Source organism: Triticum urartu, chromosome 1A (genome assembly GCF_056163025.1).
Source record: "Triticum urartu cultivar PI428250 chromosome 1A, HENAU_Tu73, whole genome shotgun sequence".
Classification (NCBI taxonomy): Eukaryota; Viridiplantae; Streptophyta; class Magnoliopsida; order Poales; family Poaceae; genus Triticum; species Triticum urartu.
Window position 1 is genome coordinate 108,307,480 of NC_141873.1, and position 13,138 is coordinate 108,320,617.

At 50.6% G+C, this 13,138-nt stretch overlaps 1 long non-coding RNA gene across 1 annotated transcript; it reads left to right on the forward strand.

Annotated features, from left to right (window-relative positions):
• The first annotated feature begins 4,812 nt into the window (after nucleotides 1-4,812).
• LOC125515328 (uncharacterized) lies at nucleotides 4,813-8,392 on the forward strand. Its single transcript, XR_015599261.1, has 2 exons — nucleotides 4,813-6,898; nucleotides 8,080-8,392. It is a non-coding gene; the product is annotated as an uncharacterized LOC125515328 (long non-coding RNA).
• Nucleotides 8,393-13,138: the final 4,746 nt, after the last annotated feature.

A 13,138-nucleotide genomic window follows, 5' to 3' on the forward strand; every position in this document is an offset into this window, starting at 1 on the left:
ATGCATCGCCAGCACCTCCTTCATCTTGACATCGCGCACGCCGTCGGAGAAGGCTGAGATGATGGCCTCCTCAATCACCTTGGGAATCTTGAGGCGTGCGTTGTTGAAGCGCTGGATGTACTTCTGCAGGGTCTCCCCGGGCTGTTGCTTGATGCGGCGCATGTCGCTCACGGCGGGTGGCCGGTCGCGAGTGCCTTGGAAGTTGGGGATGAAGCGGGTGCGCATCTCATCCCAGGAGGAGATTGTGCCTGGAGCCAGGTTCAGGAGCCAGGTGCGGGCCCCGTCCTTGAGCGCCATGGGAAACCAGTTCACCATGACCTTCTCGTCTCCGTTGGCAGCTTCGATGCCCAGCTCGTAGAGCTGGAGGAACTTCGCAGGGTCGGCCGTGCCGTCGTAGCGAGGAGGCAGGTCTGGCTTGAACTTGCCGGGCCACGTGACGCTGCGTAGTTCGGTGGTGAAGGCGCGGCAGCCTGCTGTGGCCACGGGAGGCCTTGGGTGACGGAGAGCTTGGTCTTGCATGTCCCCATGCGCTGCAGCTGAGAGCAGCGCGGGGTCTTGACGCGCGGGAGCAGGAGCATGGTCGCGACGTGCTGGAGCAAGGAGCGCCCGGGCAGCTTCTTGCGGGCGAGGGACTTCTTGGCAGCTCTGTTCTTGCCACGCTGGCACCTGACGGAGCGGGTTCCGCCTAGGGGCCACGCGCCTTGGAGCCATGGTGTCTTCTTGAGGAGGAGGCAGTCGGGGCGCCGCAGGAGCCTCGTCGCCCACACGGGGCGGGGTGCGGTGCAGCGGAACGGACGGCGCAGGAGAGCCCCCTGCGGCGCGGACGAGCTCGGCGACGCGGTCGAGCCATTCTTCGTAGACGTCGTCGACGGGACGGTAGCGCAGGAGCTCGTTCGCCGCGATGAGTGCAGCCAGAGCCTCCATGGGCGCGCGGAGCGCGCGGGACGAAGATCCAGCTGGGGTGAGCGAGGGAGTTGCAGTGCGGCCGTCTTGCCGCACGGACGGATGCTGAGACGATGCTTGCTGCTCGTCCCCCGCCGGGCCGGTGGCGGCGTTGATGGTAGGAGACGAGGAACGGCGAGGAAGCCCGCCGACAGGGGCCGTCTGGGCGACGCGGGAAGCGAGCGCGGCCTGGCGCTCGGCGCGGGCCCGACGAGCGTCAGACATGGGCGTGATGGTCGGAGGAGAACGGGGTGGTGGAAGACGAATTCCGGCGCACCCCTACCTGGCGTGCCAAATGTCGGATTTCAGGTTCCGGCAGACCCTTGAGGTTCGAACACTGGGGTGTGCGCAGAGATTTCGCCTCTTACCTACCTGCACCCCTCCGCCTTGCTAGGATCTAAACTACGGCAAGAACAACACAAGAGACACAGGGTTTATACTGGTTCGGGCCATCGTTATGGTGTAATACCCTACTCCAATGTGTGGTGTGGTGGATTGCCTCTTGGGCTGATGATGATGAACAATACAATGAAGAACAGCCTCGCGAGAGTCTGTTCTTGGCTGGGGCGGTGAACTGCTGGGAGGAGTTTAGTCACCTTTCTCTCTCTCTCTCTCTCTCTGGCTGCTTCTCGGCCAAAACTCTTCTCTTCTAACCTGGCCGACCAAACCACCCCCTTTTCTATGTGGGTGGCTGGTCCTATTTATAGAGGCCCTGGTCCTCTTCCCAAATATCGAGCGGGAAGTGAGCCAACAATGGCGGGCTAATTTGAAGGGGGACAGCTAGTATCAGCTATCCTGACAAAAGTAGTCTTCGCCTGCGCAAAGCTCTGGTGATGACGCCGTCTCGGGCTCCACGATGACCTCCGTCTCGTAGTCCTCCTGGTCTTGGTCTCATTGCACCGAAATGGCAACCTTTGCCTAATGCCTCGGTACTCCGCGGCTGCGCTTGCCCCCTTTGCACCAAAGAGGAAAGGAGGACACTGCGCGGGCTGGCACCCGCCTGGCGCCCTAAGTCGTCATGGCTTGCGTCACGGGCACCTCGTGAGGTACCCTGCCTTGATCTCTCCGCCTCCTCGTGAGCCAGCCTGACGAGGCCGTGCCTGAGGAAGCTCTGCGTCGTCCGCCCCGCGAGGCTTGGCCCCTCGCGAGGGTCTTGGGTTTGTGTTGGTGAAGATGGGCCGTCCTGGGCCTTCCTTTTGAGCCACGCCGCAGGCCGCAGGCAGGCAAGTCTGGGGACCCCCGTTCCCAGAATGCCGACAGCAGGAATGGCTTCCATCTCCTTTTGGTCCATCGTCCGCCCGTCCCGAAGAGCGCTGGAGCGCGAGGAAACCATGGTGGGAGTGGTGTGGACATGAGAAAGGGAACGGAGGCGGATGACTGCGGCTATGGCCGGCGCAACAGTTTATATAGCAATGGTGGGCGGCAGCGGGATGGACGGGTGGCACCGGAGTAGCCACCTCAGTAACCACGTATCGTTAATATGGGCGGCAGATGGACGGACGGACAACACTTGTGTCGTTTGAACGTGCAGCAATTGCCTGCACCGGGAAGCGGCGCGGGTGGCGCTGACCGTTTCGGGCGAAAAGCGTGCGCGGGCGAGGGAGGCGGTATGGGTGGGCGAGGGCGGTCGGACTCATGCTTGGCAGCGGTCCGGTCCAGCATCCGGACATGCTGGCTCGCGAGCGAGCTCGCCGAGCTAAGCAACGACAATCAAACGATGGATGTGGCTTCCGACCAGGAGCCAGCGCCACCGCCCAAGCCAGTTCATGTCGTGTTCACCATAGAGTAGGTGCGGCCTCACTTCGACGCCCTAATGGCAGAAGAGCTACCAGTGTAGGAGGGCCTGTGTTGCAACCTCTGTCTCCTCAATGAGCATTGGCTCCCAGAAAGACGAATTGCCGGCGAACAAGCGAACGACAATGCCGTCGCGGACATGTGGCCATATGAGCCTGGCTTCCTAAATGAGCAGCGAGCGCTATATCAGACCATGCATAGGACCCGCGAGGCCCTCTTAGTCACCCTTCAAGTTGTTGCGCTCGCCGTGGCGCCGCCGTTTCACGTTGTCAACATGGTCAACGAACATGAGGAATCCGGAGATGACTTTAATTGGAGAGGATGATAGTGGGGACCCATCAGGGGCATAGCCGCACGTACGCAAATGCGTCCTTATTATATACAACTATTTTTTTGCTTCGTCCTGGTTTCCCGACATCACGGCCCCACACCATTCTCAACCTATATAGTCAATAAACAAGAGAATTGCACAAGGAGCGGCCGACAGCTGGGACCCAGCAACTCGAACAATATTTGTGTTTTTTATGTGCGAGCAGAGTTTTTCTTGAGCGATGTTTTTGTTGTTGTTCAGATGAGCAGGGTATCAACTGGGCCGGCTGTGGCCCGTTTAGCCCAGTCCTTGAGGTATAGCTGGGCTAGCCCAACCCAGATATTAATTATTTTCAAGCTGAAAATGGCTAGCCCAGCTATACTTATTTTTTTTTAGGAATACCCAGCCCATGTCAACTTGTTATTCCTCGCCCCGCTGGGCTATAAATATTTTCTAGGAGAGATGCATTAGGCTTAACAAGAAAATGGGCATTAAGGAATAATAAATGAGATGTAATTATAAAAATTGGGTTGTAACTCTAAAAATGGACCAAACACGTAATTAGTTAAAAATATATTTTTTTGGATTTTGAAAATTTTAATTTCATTACTCGTTGCGCGCGCAATATTTCGTTGGATTTTTACGTAATATAAATTTATTTTGAAATTATATTTAAGCTGACTGGATATTTCGGGATAAAAATATTTTAGATCCCATCAAAATGTGAATTTTTTATTGAATTCTGTTTTGTGCTGTTGAAATTATTAATGGTTGTCCTAGCTAGAAAATGGGTTGTAATTTTAATAAATTGTAAATGGGCTGTAGTAAATTTCATTAGAATTCAAAAATGGGATGTACATTCTTACATATCGCAAATGGGCTATATGTTCTTGTCACACACTTGTGGGCCTACTAAGTTGACGCGTACGCAAGGCTTTGTCAACTTATAGTCAACACATGGTTCTAGCAGCAGTGGCCATTGGATGTCCATCCAACGCATGTCGTGCTTCTTCTTCAATCTCGGATATTCTTGCTTCAGCCGCCCAAACCACCGCCGGTGGTATCGCCTGCTACCGCCTCTCGTGGCCGGCTGTGCTGCCGCGCAGGACTCACCGGCCCACCCTACTCCCATAGCCGTCCAGACCATTCCTCTACTCACCAACACCTCCTGTTATTCTCCCGGACGGCAGCCTCACACCATAGCCAGACCAGTGAGCCCTCGTACTCCCCTCCGCGTGGGCATCCACCCGCCTCGTCTTCCCTGGCTCCCTTCCTAGGCCTCGCCGTCGTCCATCGCCTGGGTGCTGTCCACGCGGCGTGATCAACGTGGTCAACGAACGATAGCCATCGGAAAAGGACTCTACGCGGTGAGGCTGACAGATGAACCCACCAGCTACATCTTCGCACGCAAGGAAGTGCGTCCATATTACGGGCAAAAAAATGATTCTTCCCGCTAACAGTTGGGACCCACGAGCTATATCTTCGCATGTAAGGGAGTGTGTCCATATTTGTGACGCCCCGAGACCGACGCTTTAGATGCCTTTCATGTTTTGTGTGTCAGCTATGTTATTTAATTGTTTGTTGAATTTCATCATCGCATCATGCGCATTGCATCTTTGTTTTCAAAATTTGCATCCGTTCATAGTTGCCATGTCCCCCCTTGCCTTCATTGCCCGTTCCGAGACCAACCTTATTCTTCGCTTTCCCTCTTGCCTAAACTGGAGTCTCTTTGCACAGTGCATCGACCCCTTCGCCCGTGTCCGAAACTTCCCCAAACCCGAACCGAACTATCATTACCGTTGTGTCCGGATCATCCCCAAACATCTATAAAACATCTTCGGTTTCTTCTTTGACTCTTCTAACCTATTTATGACTATACGATTATGATGAAAAGGCCCGAGTAGCCACTAAACTAATCTACCTGCTATATAACCAGACAAAACCCTAAAATCTAGGGAGATGTCCCATCCACCCATCGCCGCCGCCGCCACTCCACCGAATCCCCCTCGGAATCCTCCCGATCCAGTTCCACCCGAGACCAATCGCAGCCTCCACCTTCTCGGTGTCCCCTCTTGTCCAACCACCGCCAGCGCCCAAATCCTGCTGGAGCCCGAGCTCCTTTGCCCGCGGCCCCTTCCTCGCTCGTGCCCGAGCAGGAGTGCTCGGCCTCGTCTCCTTGCGTTGCCGTTCGCCACGCCGGTGACTACGGGCACAACCTCCTCAGCAGCGCCCCGCCTCCTCAACCACCTCGCATCGCTGCCTCATCAGCTCCGCTGCCGGCAGCAGCACCCGTGCCAAGCCTCGTCCTGCAGCCCCCTCGTCCAGGAGCTGCACGAGAAGAGGAGCTCCTCTTCGTCGTTTCCGCAGCAGTCGCTCGACCTCGCCACTCTCGTCTGCTCTGGTGAGCCTTGCCACCGTCGACGGCCGAAGCCAGGTCCCGTCGCTACTCTTCCCTTCTTCCCCTGGTTCTTCTCGTTGACCCCTCCCTCTCCATGTAACCTCCCTCTCTCGTAGTTTTCATAGAAGGAGCTCCGTCTGCGCCATGGATGCCCTGCCTCGCCAGATCCGTCCATTCCCCTCGTCCCGCGCCCCGAATCCGGTCGATCCGAGCTTCCCCATGCCCAAGACCTTGCCGCCCCATCGCTCTACTCTCGGCCACCGGCGTCCCTGCCGCTGCCATCTACTTCCCCTGCAACGAGCAGAGCCACCGCCTCCTCGTGCCCGAGGGGGGCGCTCGTCCCTGAGCCCCGCTCGGCCTTGACGCCCCGTGCGCCAGCCTCGACCTACTCTGTGCGCCAAGTCCTGTCCAGCCGCCCCTGCAACTCCCGTCGGCCGCCGCTGATGTCTCTGCTTCACGCACTCGCCGGTCAAACCACTCGCTCGACCCCTCCTGGTCGCGCGTTGACCTCCAGCGCCCCCCAAGGCCCAGCCTAGCACCAGATCTGGCCCCAGGCCGCTGGGTGAGGCCACACCCCAGCGCCCCTCCTCTGTTTTTTCCACCTGTTGGGCCAACTTGATTCAGCCCGTCATGTTTTTCCCTGTCCAGCGATTTTAGCATTTATCCTGAGATAACAATTTTGCAGAAAAACCCTTTGGACATCATGCAATTAATACCTCACCTACCGTGCATCTAAATTGAACAAACTTAATATATAAAATGCTTAGAATTTTGTCTAGTTTCTTAATATGCAACTTTCATCCATGTTTAAAATGTTTAAATGTGATGTTTGATTTAATTTGCTTAAATGCCATGTTAAAATGATTTATTTCATAACTAAATAACCGTAGCTCTATTTTAAATAAACTTTATATGTAAATGGGGTGGAAAAATGCATAGATTAACATGGTGGCATCATCTTGCATGTTTAACAACTCTAAAATATGATTTAGGGCAGAACAATACCAACTCTAAAATTTGCATATGAGGATTTTCTGGAATTGTTGTTTGTTATTTCCGGCCTCATTTAAACTTGCCTAAATAATTTTTTTATATATGTTTCTCCTCCTGCCATGTTTAACAACATTTAATATTGTTGAGTACCTAACCGGGAGTGAACTAAATAATCGAATGTGGTGTTTCGTCAACATGCATCTTGTTACATATTGAGGTCCACTTAATTTGTAGAACTGTTTGTTGCACTTTGCCATGCCATGCCTCTTTAAACCGGACATGCATCATGATTGATTGTGCATCATGCCATGTTTATGTGTTCGTTGTTTACTATGTTGTTTGCTTCTTTCCGGGTGTGCTTCTTCTCGATAGTTCCGGTTATGTTGCGTTTGTGAGGATCCGTTCGACTACGTCCATTTGTCTTCTTCATGGACTCGTTCTTCTTCCTTGCGGGATTTCAGGCAAGATGACCATTACCCTCCATATCACTTCTATCTTTGCTTGCTAGTTGTTCGCTCTATTGCTATGTCGCACCACCTACCACTTGTTTATCATGCCTCCCATATTGCCATGTCAAGCCTCTAATCCACCTTCCTAGCAAACCGTTGTTTGGCTATGTTACCGCTTTGCTCATCTCCTCTTATAGTGTTGCTAGTTGCAGGTGAAGTTAAAGTTTGTTCCATGTTGGAACATGGATATGTTGGGATATCACATTATCTATTATTTAATTAATGCATTTATATACTTGGAAAAGGATGGAAGGCTCGGCCTTTTACCTGGTGTTTTGTTCCACTCTTGCCGCCCTAGTTTCCGTCATACCGGTGTTATGTTCCTTGATTTTGCATTCCTTACGCAGTTGGGGTTATGGGACCCCCTTGATAGTTCGCTTTGAATAAAACTCCTCCAGCAAGGCCCAACCTTGGTTATACATTTGACAACCTAAGCCTTTTCCCTTGGGTTCCGTGGAACCGAGGGTCATCTTTATTTTACCCCTCGGGCCAGTGCTCCTTTGAGTGTTGGTCCAAACTAGAGCCCTTTGCAGCGCCACCTCGGGGAAACTTGAGGGCTGGTTTTAGTTGTACGGATTGCTCATTCGGTGTGCCCTGAGAACGATATATGTGCAGCTCCTATCGGGATTTGTCGGCACATTCAGGTGGTCTTGCTGGTCTTGTTTTACCATTGTCGAAATGTCTTATATCCAGGATTCCGAGTCTGATCGGGTTGTTCCGGGAGAAGGGATATCCTTCGTTGATCTGAGAGCTTGTGATGGGCTAAGTTGGGACACCCCTGCAGGGTATAAACTTTCGAGAGCCAAGCCCGCGGTTATGTGGCAGATGGGAATTTGTTAATATCCGGTTGTAGAGAACTTGACACTTGATTTAATTAAAATGCATCAACCGCGTGTGTAGTCGTGATGGTCTCTTTTCGACGGAGTCCGGAAAGTGAACATGATCTTGTGTTATGCTCGAACGTAAGTAGTTTCAGGATCACTTCTTGATCACTTCTAGCTTCACGACCATTGCGTAGCTTCTCATCTTACTCTTACTTGCGTATGTTAACCACCATATTTTCTTAGTGCTTGCTGCAGCTCCACCTCATTACCACATCCTACCCATAAGCTTAAATAGTCTTGATCTCGCAGGTGTGAGATTGCTGAGTCCTCGTGACTCACAGATACTTCCAAACAGTTACAGGTGCCGATGATACCAGTGCAGGTGATGTTACCGAACTCAAGTGGGAGTTCGACAAGGACCTTGGTCGTTACTATGTTTCGTTTCCTGATGATCAGTAGTGGAGCCCAGTTGGGATGATCGGGGATCTAGCATTTGGGGTTGTTTTCTTTTATTTTGGTTCCATAGTCGGACCTTCATTGTACTATGGATAATGTATGTTTAACTTGTTATTTGTGTGAAGTGGCGATTGTAAGCCAACTATTTATCCTTTGTTATTCAGTACATGGGATTGTGTGAAGATTACCCCTCTTGCGACAAAACCACCATGCGGTTATGCCTCTAAGTCGTGCCTCGACACGTGAGAGATATAGCCGCATCATGGGCGTTACAAGTTGGTAATCAGAGCCATCCTCGACTTAGGAGCCCCCTGCTTGATCGAATCGCTGACGTTGTCGAGCCTAGAACAATATGTTTTGAGTCTTAGGATTATATATATCAGAGAGTAGGATTTTTCTTTACTCCTCAGTCCCTTCATCGCTCTGGTGAGGTCTCCTGACGTAGATGTTTGGACTTTTCTCTCCTCAATTTTCATGGATTTTTTTAGGATCACGCGGGTATCTTGGGATCGTTCTGATACTCTTGTGACGAGAACATTGTTCTTGGTGCCTCCTGACATTTAGGGGTTGTGGAAGTGTCCCGGGGAGTTGAGCTCCGAGGTGTTGTCGTCACAATTTCATCATTGTAGTTCTGGAATACCTGAGTTCGCCGACATCGAAAATCTCTTTTATGCAGTTGTTGGTGAGATAACCTCGATGCCACCCAGTACTGGGGCGGGAGTTCGGGAGTATCGCCATAACTCGTATAACGGATGCTTTTCGAAGGTTGAGGTACACGATTTCCGAAGTTTTCTTGGTTATGTGTTGACGGATGGATACAGTTGGAGCATAGGGCTTGTTAGTTGTGTGATATATATTGTGCCTCCCTGTATCCCCAACACCAGATTGCATGACCAAAAAGTTTCGGGAGTTTATAGGTGGGAATTCAAGTATCGCGTAGGAATTCTTTCCAACAGACACATAATACGATATGGGATCTATCATATGTTTGTTGACATTTGAAGTAGTGGATTTCAAGAGTGCTTATCATGCCATTCTGGGTAGGCCTGCCTATGCACGTTTCATGGCTCGACCGTGTTACGTGTACCTCAAATTGAAAATTCCTGGTCCCAGAGGAGTGATCACTATCACTGGCAATCGGCAGAAAGCAAAAGAGTGCTTCCAGAAGGGCTCAAAAATCGCCGATGCACAAATGGCAGCAGTCGAAATGCAAGAATTCCAGAAAAATACAGATCCGAGTGATTTGCCGTGCTCCAAGAAGCCTGACACTGATTCTGCATTTCAGTCGTCCGGTGAAACCAAGCCGATTCATATTCACCCGACCGATCCTAATGCTGCTCCTACTCATATTTCAACTTCACTCGACAACAAATAGGAATAAGCGCTCATCCAGTTCCTCCGTGAGAACTGGGACTCTTTGCATGGAAACCTTCTGACATGCCGGGTGTACCCAGGGGACTGGCTGAGCATCGTTTGCGAGTCGACCCGAAAGTAAAACCAGTCAAAGAACATCTTCGACAGCCCACCGTACAGAAGAGAAAAGCAATTGGTGAGGAAGTGGTTCGACTCCTAGCAGCTGAGTTCATCCACGAGATTTACCACTCCGAGTGGCTCGCCAATGTTGTTATGGTCCCCAAGAAGGACGACTCACTTCACATGTGCATTGACTTCAAGCATATCAATCGGGCCTGCCCGAAAGATCATTTTCCTCTCCCCCGCATCGACCAAATTGTTGATTCGACTGCGGGGTGTGAGCGTTTGTCTTTCCTAGATGCCTATTCCGGGTACCATCATCCGACTGTATGGACCCGATGAGATAAAAACAGCTTTCATCACTCCATTCGGGTGCTTTTGTTATGTCACCATGCCATTCGGTCTCAAGAACGCTGGGGCCACATTCATGAGGATTCAGAAGTGTCTGCTCACTCAAATCAGCCGGAATGTGGAAGCATACATGGATGACATTGTGGTCAATTTGCGTAAAGGTTCCTGTAAGATCGTGGATGTCGCCTAGAGGGGGGGGTGAATAGGCGTTTTAAAATAATTACGATTTAGGCTTGAACAAATGCGGAATAAACCTAGCGGTTAATTTGTCAAGCAAAAAACCTAAAACAACTAGGCTCACCTATGTGCACCAACAACTTATGCTAAGCAAGATAAGCAACTATGTGATAGCAAGATATATGACAAGAAACAATATGGCTATCACAAAGTAAAGTGCATAAGTATAGAGCTTGGGTAAGAGATAACCGAGGAACGCGGAGACGACGATGTATCCCGAAGTTCACACCCTTGCGGATGCTAATCTACGTTTGGAGCGGTGTGGAGGTACAATGCTCCCCAAGAAGCCACTAGGGCCACCGTAATCTCCTCACGCCCTCGCACAATGCAAGATGCCGTGATTCCACTAAGGGACCCTTGAGGGCGGTCACCGAACCCGTACAAATGGCAACCCTTGGGGGCGGTCACCGAACCCGTACACTTTGGCAACCCTTGGGGGCGGTCACCGGTACCTGTCAAATTGCTCGGGGCGATCTCCACAACCTAATTGGAGACCCCGACGCTTGCCCGGAGCTTTACACCACAATGATTGAGCTCCGAACAACACCAACCGTCTAGGGCGCCAAAGCACCCAAGAGGAACAAGCTCTGGGGTGCCCAAACACCCAAGAGTAATAAGCTTCTCAAACTTCACTTCGACGTATCACCGTGGAGAACTCAAACCGATGCACCAAATGCAATGGCAAGGGCACACGGAGTGCCCAAGTCCTTCTCTCTCAAATCCCATCGGAGCAACTAATGCTAGGGAGGAAAATGAGAGGAAGAACAAGAAGGAGAACACCAAGAACTCCAAGATCTAGATCCAAGGGGTTCCCCTCTCATAGAGGAGAAAGTGATTGGTGGAAATGTGGATCTAGATCTCCTCTCTCTTTTCCCTCAAAAACTAGCAAGAATCGATGGAGGGATTGAGAGTTAGCAAGCTCAAAGAAGGTCAACAATGGGGGCAAAAACGAGCTCAAGAGATGGGGAACCATTGGGGAAGAAGACCCCCTTAAATAGGTCCCCACGAATCTGCCCGTTATGTACAGAATAACATAGGAGCAGTACAACCTCTATGAGCACCGGTACAACCGGTAACAGGCAATAAGCGGTACAACCGGCCCACAACCGCCCAACAACCGCACCACAACAGAGACTAGTCCGGTGGTAGAGCGGTACATGACCGGTACAACCTCTGGACCAATTCTGGAGCGGTACAACCGCTCCAAACACCGGTTGTACCGGTCAAGCGGTACAACCTCTCCATGGGGCGGTACAACCTCTCTATGTAAAACAGGCAATATCAAAACAGCCACAACTTTCGCATACGAGCTCCGAATTCAACGAAACCAAGTTTGTTGGAAAGCTAACGACAAGGGCTAACACAATTTTGAGAGAAATAACAATAAGAAGCAAATGATAAAAGGAACATAATAAAATGGTGAGAACCCATCCTCGGAAAATACCGGTAAAACCTCCAACACCGAAAACATCATAGAAGATGCATGCGAACTCCGTTTTTGATGAACTCAAGCTTGTCATCAAGATGACCATAAGCTCTAAGACTCACAAATGGAACCAAACAAGAACCAAGAAAGATAATGCAAGGATGCAATGGTTTGAGCTCTCGACTAATGATACGATCAAGCTACTCCCTAGAGAGCCCCCCTTGATAGTACGACAATCGATCCTACAACCCGGTCTCCCAACTACCACTATGAGACCGGTAAAATAGAAAACCTATCAAGGGCAAACCTTTGCCTTGCACATAGTCCACTTGAGCTAGATGATGACGATCTTGACTTCCTCAAGTTGGACCACCTTTCTTGATTATGTTGGCTCGATGAAGACTAGTTGATTGCTCCCCCATACTCCACTATGGGTGAGCCACTCATTGGCACATCTTCACAATTCCATTGACACCACAATGGACAGCAAGCTTCAAGCTTGATTGCTCCGCCATACTCCATTATGGGTGAGCCACTCTTCGAGTTGCTCCACTTGAACTTGCACACTGCAAACTTGATGACGATCACCACTTGATGTCATCCTCCATGGGTTGTATGAGATCTTCCTCTTAACGCAAGACCATGGAAACATACCTAACCCCACAAAGAACTCTCACGTAGACCATGGGTTAGTACACAAAGAGTAATGGGCAATGCTTACCATACCATGGGATCACTTGATCCCTCTTGGTACTTCTTCTACGCTTTGTGAGTTGATCAACTTGATTCACTCTTGACTTAGTCTTGATCAACATTGAATCTTTCCAACTCTCATTTGGATGATGTCTTGAAGGTAACCATGAATGATCACACAATCTTCTTCTTCAAGACATGCTTGCAATAAGCTCAACTCACACATGACCAATCTTTGGATAATTCCTTGAAAAGCACTTTGGCCATCTCAACTCACACATGACCAATCTTTGGATAATTCCTTGAAAAGCACTTTGGCCATCTCATAAACTCCTTGAAACCAACACATGGACTTCAAGACAATCCTATGGACAAATCCTTCAAATATAACTCAAGGCAACCGTTAGTCCATAGAGATTGTCATCAATTACCAAAACCACACATGGGGGAACCGCATGTCCTTTCAGTTCCGACCTGTTGACTGATCTTGCTGAAACCTTTGCCAACCTCAGAAGATATGATATCAAGATTAACCCATCAAAGTGTACTTTCGGAGTTCCTGGCGGAAAGTTACTCGGCTTCCTCGTTTCCGAACGAGGAATCGACACGAACCTAGAGAAAGTTGGTGCCATACTCCGGATGAAGCGCCCTGTGCGCGTGCATGATGTCCAAAAGCTTACTGGTTGTTTGGCCGCCTTGAGTCGATTCATTTCTCGCCTCGGTGAAAAGGCA